At 44.3% G+C, this 12,829-nt stretch overlaps 1 protein-coding gene across 6 annotated transcripts in view; it reads left to right on the top strand.

Annotated features, from left to right (window-relative positions):
* The window catches only part of ZBTB38 (zinc finger and BTB domain containing 38), a 76,204-nt gene that overhangs the window by 23,947 nt on the left and 39,428 nt on the right, over positions 1-12,829 (top strand). For 3 of the 6 annotated variants that reach the window (XM_032347226.1, XM_032347201.1, XM_032347217.1), the window contains one exon: positions 8,783-8,881. The gene's annotated coding sequence lies outside the window, so the exon portion shown is untranslated. The other 3 variants (XR_004286843.1, XM_032347208.1, XM_032347235.1) reach the window with 3 other exon arrangements.

The following is a 12,829-nucleotide window of genomic DNA, read 5'->3' as shown; positions in this document are numbered from 1 at the left end:
AATATAAAAATTTGAATTTTTGATGCAGGCAAGATGCTTCTGCCTTTTTACCTTCCTTGGCTGACGGTGGGGGAGGGGGGCTTCCTGTGGGCTGTCCTGCAGAAGGCTTGGTGGGCAGCAGGTATATTAAAAAGCAGTTGCCAAAGCTCATGTCTCTCTTAGGTGATCCCAGTGTGGCTCTGCTGTGGCCTCAAAGTCTCACTGACCAGAAAATCGTTCTTTTCGTCTGGTAGCTCATTTGGCATCTTGTCCCTTAATTCTTCCCTTGCTTCTGCAGCTATTCCTGCTCAGGGTTCAAGACTAGCACTTGGGTCTGCACTCACTACATTTGGCCTGCAGAGGGAGCTTGTCTTCCGGTTGTTTTTTTTTTTTAAAGCCAGTGTAAATATTATTTCAGTGTTCGCGAAAAGCTGTGAGAGCTTTCATGATTTTCTTTACATAATACAGTAAACCTCTTCCTTCCCCTGTGGTCATTGCTGCCAAATGGACATTTTGAAATTCCTTTTTCATTTTGCCTGCTAAAATCTTCTACCCGGTCTGAGGCCTTGCTCTAATTAAGGCCTAACTGTCCTGCCCATCTTCCCCAGCGACAAGCATGACGTGCGGAGTGCCTGCCCCGAGGGCCTTACAAGCCAGTGAGACAGAAAACAAAAGCCACCAGCTGAGAATGTGGTTAAATCCCAGAAGGGCAGTGCCCTTGTAATTCTCCCCAACCCTTTTCTCAAGCTGTGGAAGGGAAGAGGGGAACTTCAGTAGGGAAAGAGAGAAGCTACATCACTGGCGGATTTTCTAGAAACTGCTGGCTATTGAGGAAATGATGTGGAATAGAAGGGGGTGGTCATCTAGGAGGCGAAATGGGGAGACAGAGGTGACAGCAGACTGAGAGGGCTGTAGGAGGGTACAGGCAGGGCGCAGAAAATAAGAGGAAACAAAGGGAGCAGTCAGGAGGCCACTGGTGAACAAAAGGAGATGCTGCTGTGCATACCCTGAAGGGAGGAGGGTCCAGGGTACAAGTGAGAAAGGGTGGGGAGGGGGTGCAACTAGAAAAATTAGTCTTGGGAAATTCCCTAAAATGCAGGAGGCAGACTTGCTATGTAAGGACTGCTCCCATGATGTTCTGTCTGGCTTCAGTAGTGATGTTGGTCTTGCTGCTTAACTGTCCCGTGTTGGGTGTTAACAAAGAGCCTACAAACTTACGTCCTTGAGGGTAATTTATCCCAGAATCTTATGAAGTCCCCAGCCCAAGGCTCCTATTCTATATCTGAGGATGCCAGAGAGACCTCACCACCCCCCGACATCGCTCTGCTAGATCTGGATTAAACTTTGAATTAAACAAGCAGACTTTTTACATGTGCTGCAGTCTTCTACAAAGTAAAGACTAGAAATAGACCCAAAATACCCGATTTGAAGCTGCAGATTTTAGAAACTCTCTCCCAGCGTCATGTTGCACACAGCAGGCTCTGCTTTCTCGAGTTCCCAAGGCCTGTTCCTTGTTCTTCACCAGCCTATCCAGAACTTCTCTGAGTGCCAAAGGTTATTCTCATTGAATTCCTTGATGGGGTGCCTGGGATCTGCCTTCAGCTGGGATTCTGATCCCAGTGTCCTGGGATCAAGCCTGCATCCTGGCTCCCTGCTCAGCGGGGAGTCTATTTCTTCCTCCTCCTCCCACCCCATCCCCCTCACCCCCCTCTTTTTCTCTCTCAAATAAATAAATAAAATCTTTTAAAAAAAGAAAAAAGAATTCCTTGATCTTCAGGGGGACCACACAGGCTGGCATGCCAGTCCTTAGTGTTATCCTTACCCTGTACTGCTTGTGGAGCTCTCTCAGAAATGTAAATCACAGACTTCAGTTGCCATGTAGACATTAGACACACTTTATTTTGTCATTGCGGGAACTGTGGCCCAAAGAAGTTGTGACTTCTCCAGGTCACGTGGAGCCTTAAGAGCCATCCTTGACTCCTAGTCCAGTGCCGTTTCTATAATAAGCTGCTTTGAGGTCACAGGGGACGCCCAGTCCTCAACCAGGAGTTTGTACACTTTCTTTGTAAAGAGTCAGATAGAACATATTTTAGGTTTTGTGGATTGAGGCACAACTGGGGATACTATATAGATATTTATATAGCAACTGAGAAAACAAATTTCCATAAGCTTTTTATTGACAAAATTTAAATTTTAATAATATGTAATATTCAGTATAATAATAATAATATAACTGTACTATCATAGATACAGAAATGAACGATGGTGGCTGTGTCCTAATACAGCCTACCTTGTGGACACTGAAAGTTGAGTTTCATATAATCATCATGAAATACTATTCTCCTTTGAACTTTTTTTCCAATCATTTAAAATTGTAAGAACCATTCTCAGCTTGCAGGCTACACAAAAACAGATCCCAGGACCCCAGGATCATGAGCTAAGTGGAAGGCAGATGCTTAACTGACTGAGTCACCGAGGTGCCCCTTGAGATAATATTTTGTAGACAATTTTGTATCTTTCTCATATTCCCTTAATAGCATATAATTTTAAAGCCCTTAATTACATAATCTTTTTAAAATTTTATTAGGAAAAAATAAAAATAAAACTCTATTATGAAAATCTTGAAACTATACAAAATATGGAAAGGCTAGTTTAATGAACCCTCATGTAGCCATCACCCAACTTCTCTAATTCTCAATGGCTGGCCAAGCTAGTTTTATGTAAATCCTTTCCTGTATTATTTTGAAGTAAAGCTCAGATATCATATCATTTTATCTCTGAGTTTTTTGAAGTGATTCTCTGAAAGACAAGAATATGAAGAGAAAGCTGTTTTGCTTAACAAATAAATGCTGAAGTATTTAGGGGTAAAAGAGAATGATGCCTGCAACTTAAAAATAGTTCAGGAAAAAATGGGTAGGTAGGTAGATATGAGTAGAATGTATGTAGGCGTTTTTTGGTACTATTCTTGAAATTCATCTATAAGTTTGAAATATTTCTAAATAAAACGTTTTTAAAATGTGAGTTACTAAAGAAATACATTTTAAAAAATGTGATTTTCTAAGAAAAGTTACCACAGTATCATTATCATTGCCAACAAATAATTCTTTAATAACATCAAATATCATAGTCAGCATTTTCTAATTTGGCCTAATTTATCCAATTATGTCATTTAAATAAAATTTTACAATTTTTACTTGTTTAAAGCACAGTTCAAAGGAAATAAGGTCCTTACAGTACAACTGATATTCCCTTAAATGTCATTTAATTTATTGGTTTCCTTCCCTGTTTCTTTCATCCTTACTATTGCTATAAAAAATTTGTTTGAAGAAACTGTTTGGGTTCCTGGGTGGCTCAGTGGATTAAGCCGCTGCCTTCGGCTCAGGTCATGGTCTCAGGGTCCTGGGATCGAGTCCCGCTTCGGGCTCTCTGCTCAGCAGGGAGCCTGCTTCCCTCTCTCTCTCTGCCTGCCTCTCTGCCTAGTTGTGATCTCTCTCTGTCAAATAAATAAATAAAATTTAAAAAAAAAAAAAAAGAAACTGTTTGACCTGTAGGGTTTCCTACAGTCTGAAATCTGATTGATTACACTCCTGGGTGCTGTTTTACATGTTCTTCTGTCACAGAGATTTCCTATAAATTGGTAGTTACAGTTAAAGACTTGATCGGATTCTGATGCCTTTGTTTTTTCCGTTTGTGTACATAGTCAACATTTCATAGACTTTACATAAAAATCCTAATTTTGGCTTCATTGGAAAATTCTGCAGATCTGGCCTCCCCCCACCTACACCCCATTGGCAAAAGTTGATCTGGGCCTGGGTAGTGACCACACCTGTTCCCACTTAGGTGGGATGCGCATTATCCTGCAGACCCTAGTTCATACTACTTCCTGCCTGGCTCCCAGGAACCTTAGAGCCCCTGTTCTAAACACTGCCTTTTGGGGGGCTTTGTTAAGACTTCTCAAGGCACTATCACAAGAGGCCTTTCAGGAATGTGGTGGAGAGTAGAGAGGATTCAGACACAGACTTTCTTAAAACGCTCAAGGGAGAGAGATAAACAGCCACATAAAGGGAGGCCAAGTGATAGAAATTTGGTGAATGCCCGGGACGAGGGAGAGAAGTAAAACAACAAATTAACAGAGTGCTGCATACATGGGAGACAGAATGAGTTATAGATTCCTAACCCATGGTGGGAAACTAAGGAAGGAAGTGGGTTTTAAAAAGAGACAGGCTTTAGTCTTTTTATACATTATGATAAAATTGAAACCTTAAAGAGGGGGGGCAGCAAATGTTACATTAACCAACAGTCCTAAATCAGAAAGTGCAAGTATGTAGTTGTAGCCTAGCAGAAATCAAGTGGGAATTAAAGGAAATGAGGTAGAAAAGGAGAACCTCCTGGGAAAGGCCACTAGGAAAGGACCAGGAGCCCCATTCTGGAGATATGGAACAACTGGTAGATATTTCAGAGGAAAGGATCTCGAAAGTCGTAGGATTTTTTTTTTTTTTTGCTGATTTGCAAATATTTTGAACTGAAAGGTATAAAAATATAGAAAAATAAATCCCACTTAGTTGTTTTGGGAAGAATAAACCTTTACAGAAAAGCATAAAATTATGATAAGTTGGGATGTTCCTGGAAATTTCCAGATAGTTCCCCACACTCAGAAGAATGATTAAGAGAGAGAATCTAAGACTGGTTATGAGGAAGGGTGGAAAATTTTGAAGGACAGGCTGATTATGTAAGGTTTTCGGCTGGGGTGTTTCAAACTGTTGCCATGATATTTTAGTTATTAATAACAATTTGGGGAAATCTCCTCGCTTCTGGAGAAACATTTGGCTCTAATGAGAAAGAAATGCCACTGTTTGTGAATTCCCAAGTGGATGTAAGGAGCCATTCACTTGCTAAGCCTCTTAGGGAAGCCAGAGCCGATTTCACCCTTAACAAGCTGTTGACAGCGTCTGATCAAGGTACCACCTGGAACATGTTAGCAGCACAGAAAGTGGACTGTGGAGACAGACCTGTGTTTAAATCCCTTTATGTCACTCACCATGTGACCCTGGCAGCTTCCCCATGGAAAATTTCTAGGGTATAAAGGTTGCTTTGCATTTGAGGCTATGGTTCTTACTGCATGGATGGTAGGAACGTACAGCTCTGAATAATCGCCTTCCACTAGCAGCCACAACACTGCTCACTTGCAGAGTGCTTACCGTGTACCAGGCACTTTGGTGGGTACTTCGTATGTCATCCTATTTAATTATTAGAAAGCCCTATAAGGTAGAGGTGATATTAAAATAAGCCTCATTTCATGGATGAGGGTGCTGAGGCTCAGGGAAGTTAAGTAACTTGCCTAAAATTACACAGCAAGTGGCTTTGTAAGTGACAAAGCAGGGCTTTAAACCCAGCCACACAGAATCCAAACACCAAACTCCCTTGTTCTACTACCTCTCCCACCTTCCAGTGTTAGGGAAGCACAGAGAGTCATGCCTCATACTGGCACTTTCCAACCCATAGTTCCCAATTTGTATGCTCCGGTTTTCTCCAAGGTCTCCAGACGTTTTTCATGGCTTCCAAAAACCTTAACGGAAACACTTATACTTGCAATCAGACCACAGGCTTCTTTAGGCTGGAATCTAGGATTGACAATGGATTGGCTCAGGTTTTGTAGAAGCTCTGATTGGTGGTTACTTACACAAAAACACTGCAAGGTTGTATTTTAAGTGAGAAGATGAATCATTAGTTAATAAACACAATTTAGTGGACTAGATCTTTCTAAACATGTGGCCTACTGAGAAATACTAGAGGGTGGTTGGCTTAGAGAAGGTTGGGAACTGCTAGTGTACATGTGTGTGCATATTGCCCAAACCACCAGGCTTTAAAACCCTGTCTTTATTTTTAAAATTACATAATTCTTTGACTTTAAGTCAATGTATTTTCCTCTTGATTATTTCAAATGTTTTGCTAGTTGTATATTTGATATTGCAATCTACTTTAGTCTTCAAGATGATTGGGTTCTTAAAATATGGTTGGGAGCAGAGATGCAGAATTGCAAATATTTGTATTCCTAATTAAAAACCAGATAACAGGCTTTTTATCCTTTTAAGTTGTAACCTGGGAGTAAATCTTTGCTCAAGAAAGCTTTACAGTTAGACTCATACTACCAAAATGCAGGGAATATGGATGGCTTTGTAAAAAAGAAACAAACAAAAAACAAAACCTGCATGTTAGTGCTCCAGGCCAATAGCTCCACAAGGCAAGCTTGTGGCAGGCCTCAGTAAATACTTTTTCAATGAGCAGTCCCTGACTCTTGGAAGAAAGATCCTAGCACGCAGTCAGCGCCCTTTATTTGAAGACGACGACTGGGTCATTTTGCGTGAAATGCTTTTTTATACCACGTTGGGAAAATCGATCTAGGCCTTCCCTGACAGCCATGGGAGAACACAGGTGACACGCTAGTCCTGAGAATTTGATTACTTTAAAACAGCACCTGACTTTTCTCCGAATCCTGCCTCTCTGAAATGTGCAGGGCTTGGATGCCCTCTGAGGTCTGGATCTGGAACCCAGGGGCCCTTCTGCCGCCCCAGGCCTTGTTCTGATAGTGACAGTGGCCGCTGGCCCCCCAAACCGGTTGTCCTTGGGCCAGGTTCCTAGCTGCGTTGTCCCTAGGCAAGGAGGCGGAGGCCGCTGCCCCTTTCGTGGAGTGTGGGGCCCCCGCGGAGTCGTCGTAGCTTCCTACCCCCAGCCCCCACGCCGTCGCACCAGGTACAGTCTGGGCCTCGCGCGGCCGTCGTGCGTCTCCTGCCCCCAGTCCCGGTCCCGCCGCCGCCCTCCTGCGGCCTCGTCCTCTGCGCGGCGGTTCCCCGGGCGCCCCGGCCCGCGGGCTGAGGGTCGGGCCGACCTCTTCCCAGACCCGCCGAGTCCGCTGCCCCGCGCCGGGGGCGGGCCGGGCCGACAGAGCCCAGCCGCCGGCGTCCATTTTCTGGGCGGTGCTGTGTGGCGCAGCGGCCGGACTCGCGGGTCCGGAAGAGCCATGGACCCCCGGGGGAGCGCGCTCGCTCTGCAGCAGTCGAGCCCTGTAAGTGCCATTCGTAGGGTTTGTGTGCGGGTCTGGGTGGGCGAGGTGCGGCCTCCGGGCGCGGGGCCCCGGGCGCGACCAGCCTGACCCCTCCTCTTCCCAGGAGGGAGCCCCGAAACCTGGCTGGCAACGGCTGGCGCAGAGCTGGGAGCTCCGCGGGCGCTGGGAAGCCGAGCTGCTGCAGGGACCCAGCGGCCGCAGGTGCCCGGAGCCGGGGGCCTGTGCCTCAGGGGTGGGGAAAGGGGTCAGCTACGGACCAGGCAGGTGGCGCCGCATCTCGTGGCCCAACTGCGCGACTGGGCTAGAGGGCTGGGGGTGCGGGGAGAAATGCGCACCCAAGGGCTGGAGACCTTAGGGCTCAGGTCCTACAGGCTCAGTAACTGCGCTGACAGTCGCAACCCCCCTCCTCTGGCCTGCGACTGGGACCCCAGACCCGACCCAGTGGGAACCTGATGATCTTGGTTCAATACCAAGCCCCTGGAATTGAATGAGACGTGCAGAGGCAGGGCCCTGCCCCCAGGGGTTTGCAATCTCAGCCTCTTACTTCTGCAAGTAGTTAGGTCTTGTTGTTCTGTTGTGTTGTGGTGTTCTGTTGGTACAACACAACCGCCCCCTGGAAGCGGCTTCTTTGCAGGGTGTATAATAAATCACCCAAGATTTTAGTGTGTCCGCGATTCCACTTTCTAAGTCCTGCTCTGCTGTAGGTAAGTGACTAATTCCTTTCTGCACTTTGGCCCTAATTGAATATTCCTTTTAAGGATCCATTATTGATGATATATGTTATGGTGACTTATACATATTTTAAAGTTGAAACACTTTTCTCCCAATTACGAAGCTCAGCTACTCCCATCAGGTTCGCAAGGCTAAAAATTATAGGAGGATTTAGTCTGTGGGTTCAGAGAAACTTTTGGTGAGGTACTATAGGTAAGTGTAGTGTTTTTCCAACAGGAGTAGGGACCCATTAGAAAATTGTGGAATCAGTTTAGTGGGTTACTACAGGAATTTTTTAAAAAAGATATAAAATACATAATCCAATTTAGAAAAGAATAGGCAATATCGGGGTGCATTGCATATAGTTAGAGTAAATCTTGTTTTGAGACTTTGGGGTTTGTTTATATAATTTAATTTTTTAACATGGTAGGTCACTGCCAGACAGTTTTTATTTTTTATTTTATTTTTTGTTTAATAGATAGGGCTTTTTATTTTTTTAAATATTTTATTTATTTGACAGACAGAGATCAGAAGCAGAGAGGCAGGCAGAGAGAGGAGGAAGCAGGTACCCTGCTGAGCAGAGAGCCCATTCGGGGCTAGATCCCAGGGTCCTGGGATCATGACCTGAGCTGAAGGCAGAGGCTTTAACCCACTGAGCCACCCAGGTGCCCTCACTGCCAGACAGTTTTTAAAACACTTGTTCGGGATTAATAACCCAAGAATTGGAGTCAGCTGAACCTGGGTTTCAGTCTCAAATCTAACGTAAACTACCTGTGTGACCTTGAGTAGGTTCCGTGACCTTTTGGAGCCTCTTTTTGTGTAGCTGTAAAACGGGGAATGTCTCCTACATGAAGCGTATTATGAACACTATATGAGGTCACATATGTCAGTATTTTTGCTCAGTACTTGACTTAGAGTAGGTGTTGAGGACACATGCTGATTGCAGTTACTGTTATTGTTGAAACATCAAATCCTGGCAGCCAGTCATGGGACACTGTGCTTTTTCTTCCCTTCTTTCTTTCTTTTTAGATCTTGATGTGGAGAAGATGGAGGACTCAGAACCAAGAATTGCCAAGTGATTTCTTCCGAAGCACAAGAAACTGTTAGTGCTGGTGTGGTCTAACTGAGGTAACTGAATTTGTGTCTCTCCTTAGTCTGTATGAAATAAAAAAGGGTTTTTCTGAGGGACTGAAGGACTCCCAAGGGGCATATGATTTGTGCCAGTGATCCACCAGATTGGGGGATTACAAAGTGACCATGACATTTAAATGAACTGTTTATTAAGGTGACAGAAGGCCCCTGTGATGAAGGGGGGAACCAAGTGAAACAGGGCTTCAGGACAACTGGCTTCTCATTCCAGTTCTGCCAGTGACTGTCGTGGGAGCGTCTGTAAATCTCTTCATAGATCTCTAGCTTGTCCAGACTGGAAGGACCACAGACACCATTGAGGCTAGTTAGATGGCTCTTCAGGCTGACCCAGTGGGCTGGGGCGGAGGCAGGACTACACCCGCATATCTGCTGCTCAGTCATGTAGCCAGCTGGGGCTGCTGGAGGGGGAGCACCACGCTAGGCCCTGAGAGTACACATGTGAAGAGCCCCCACCCCCACCTCAGGACAGTGGCAGTTTATGTAGACAAGAACTGACAGCCCAGCAAAATGCTCTATCTTTTTTATTTTTTTAAATTTACTCCTCACAATACCCCTACAAGGTAAAGAAGAACAGAGGTGAAGGATTAAAATGTGAGCATGCAGACAGATCATGGGGAGCTTTATATCTCATACTGTATGTGTGGTGCACATTCCGTATGCAAAGCACAAAGCTAGGACAACAAAGTTCAAGGCAAAGTGCTGGCCCTCTCGGAGTTTGCAGCCTAAACTCCAAAAGGCAGTCAGCTAGGCAGTACCTGATGTTACCCCCCTCCTTCACCTGCCTTTCCAGCAGTCAGCGTGGGATCTCTTACAGGAAGAGACCTGAGTAGCTGGCGTGTCACAGTTCTTGCCTTTCCATGCAATTTTTCATTGTTTTTTTTTTTTTTTTTCAAATTTAACCTATACTTCCAACCAGCTACTAAAACTGATATTTTCAACTTATAAACAATAGTGTCTTCTCTGAATTAATTCATGGACTTGTTCACTCAACAAATGTATATGAAACTCCTACAAGGCACTTGGGTATTCAAGATCAAACATACTTTCTTTTTGCAATCATGATATTAATTATGTTCAGTCTCTTAGCAAGGAATTATTTTTCCAACTGTTAGAGATTTGCTGCTGTTAACATACTAGAATATCAGCTGCAAGGAAGTTCACGATTGACCCATAAAGGATATATAGATCTTTTTAAAAATCTTGAAATCTTAAGAAAGGAATTTCTTCTTGGGGCACCTGGGTGGCTCAGTCAGTTAAGCATCCAACTCTTAGTTTTCACTTAGGTTGATCTCGGGGTTGTGAGTTCTCCCTCTTTCACTCTTCCCTCTGCCCTACCTTCCCCCTAAAAAAAGAAAAGAATTTCTTCTCTTTTAAATTTTGATTTTGCTATTACTGTCACCTGCTTTTAGAGGTCTTTTATCTATATGCTTAACCAGTAGACATAAAGCAGTTTGGCAAGGGGGCTTTCTTTAACTTGAAATGCTCTCTTCTTCTAGCTTGGTAGGCTACCCAGGGCTAGAAGTGTTCAAAGGTAAAGCAATTTAAGAGATACTTTAATTTACAGAGTACAGAGTTAGTGATAGCTACAATAATTGCATTAAGCAACAGGTATCAGTTTGTAAGTCTTGAATGCTGCTGGTAATAAACTTAACTTCAAAGAGAACAAATGAGATGTTGAATGTGAATGTGCTCTGTAAACTTCTAGGAGTTCTATAAATGTTATACAGCAAATATTTATTGAGTGCCTACATGAGTACGTCATTGTGCTAGAGAAAGCAAAGAATTTAGCAGCAAAAAGATCTGGTTCCTTCCCTCTCAGACCCTGTTACGTAGATGAGGAAATAACATATGCAGAATACTGTGTGGTAAATGCCTAAAAAGGTAGTGAAAAGGAAGGGGTCTCTTTTACCTTTAGGAGTCAAGGGATTCTTCCTTGAGAAAAGGCATTTAATAAGCAAGTCCTTGAAGGATGTAGAGTTTCCATAAAAGAGATAGGGAGAAGGGGCTCCTGGGTAGCTCAGTTAAGCATCCAGCTCTTGATTTCGGGTTAGGTCATGATCTCAGGGTCATGAGATTGAGCCCCAGGACATAATCTCAGGGTTGTGAGATCAAGCTCCCCGTCAGGCTCTGTGCTCAGCATGGAATCTGCTCGAGATTCTCTGTTTCTCCTCTACCTCTGTCCACACCCCGCTTTAAAGTAAATAAATAGGGGCATCTGGGTGACTCAGTCAGTTAAGTGTCTGCCTTCGGCTCAGGTCATGATCTCAGGGTCTGGGGACCAAGCCCCAGCATCTGGGCCCCTGGTGAGCAAGGAGTCGTCTTCTCCCTCTTCCTCTGCCCCTCCTCTCCAGCCCTCCATTCCTGCTCATGCATGCCCTCACACTCTCTCTCACTCTCAAATAAATAAAAAAGTCTTTAAACAAGATAAGTAAATCTTTTAAAAGAGAGAGAGATGGAGAGAAGACATTTCAGATAGGAAGAATAGGAGGAGAACAAGAGAGCATGGACCACATTCAGGGAAAGGTAGTGAGTCCAAATGAGTTAGAACTGGCCTAGATAGGCATCAAGTGGGAAATAAAACTGAGGACATTCAGTGGTAAACAATAATGGTCTTGTATGTCCAGCTGGGAAATAGGAATGCGCTAAACCAAGAGAAGTCATTGAATATATTTGAACAGGGGGGAGTCCCAGCTATGCATCAGGGGCACGGTCTTGTGAGTAGCTCATGGGAAGATCGATCGGGAGGAAAGGCAGGGCAGAAACCAGAGACAGGGAGACCAGTTAGAAGGCTCCCACAGTCCATCAGGGAAAGGTGAGAGTGTGGGAGGACAAGACCTGAAATGGGTGATAGCAGTGAAATGGGAAAGGAACAAATGCAAAGGAAAGAACACAGTCTGACTTCTCAGCAGAGAAGGAATAGCTAAGGCTGCCCAGAGCTTTCCACAGTAGTGCTGCCAGTAAGGGAAAGTTCAGAGGTGGGTGAAGAGCTGCACTTAAGAGGTGTTGAGTTTGAGGTGGTAACAGTCCTCAGGGGGCTTTATGCCGCAGAGGAAGGCCAGAGCTAGCTCAGGAGTCATTAGGATACAAGAAAAAGTCAAGAGATGGGAGAAAAGATTTTCTAGAGAGTGAGTACGGGGAGGCACACGTTGTGGATGGAGCCTTAAGAGAAGGAAGGACCTCGCGAGTACCTAGAGAGAAAGCTGGCAAGAGAGCAAGGAAGACCTGCAAGAGAGCAGGACTGCAGCAGCCAGCAGAAGGGGTTTCCCAGTGGAGGGAGCCAGAAGTGTCAGACTTCTGGTTGGGGTGGGGGTAGGGGCTGGGCGGAGGATGCCATTGGATTGACAAGGGCTAGATCATGGTTATTGGCGCTTTTCCTTTTGTGATAATATGACTTGTACAGTGAATATTAAACGGCTTCATTTTCAAGAATTTGTAGCTTGGACAAATCAAGAATCACTGTTAAATTTGACCCTAGCTAGCCCCCCAAAACACTTCTGATTACTAAAATTCCGGCTGTTAAATGTGGTTTCCATAGTAGTCGTGCACTTAATTCTGTTTTGAGCAGACGGACCAAAGAATATCTGTTGATAGTCCTTTAAAAACTACATTTCTGTTGATGCAAGAGGTTTGCTAAAAGTAATTTAATTCCTTTGCCCTTTACTAAATGGCTATTATATGATACATGTATGTGTGAGAGAGAAAGGGAGGAAGAGTGTGTGTGCATGTGTGTGTGTGTGTTTTCATGGACATATGAGCTTAATACAATGGAATGAGAAGACTGGGGTCAGATAAATCTAGTTTCACAACCTCACCAGGCCATTTTCCAGGCTTGTGACTTCAGAAAAGTTTCTCTCTCTCTAAGCCTAACTTTTCCTATCTATAACTCAAATAAGGTTATTTTGAAGATTGAGTGATATATAATTTGGT

The sequence above is a fragment of the Mustela erminea genome, chromosome 1 (genome assembly GCF_009829155.1).
Source record: "Mustela erminea isolate mMusErm1 chromosome 1, mMusErm1.Pri, whole genome shotgun sequence".
NCBI classification, from domain to species: Eukaryota; Metazoa; Chordata; class Mammalia; order Carnivora; family Mustelidae; genus Mustela; species Mustela erminea.
This window is presented reverse-complemented; position numbering and strand designations above follow the sequence as displayed.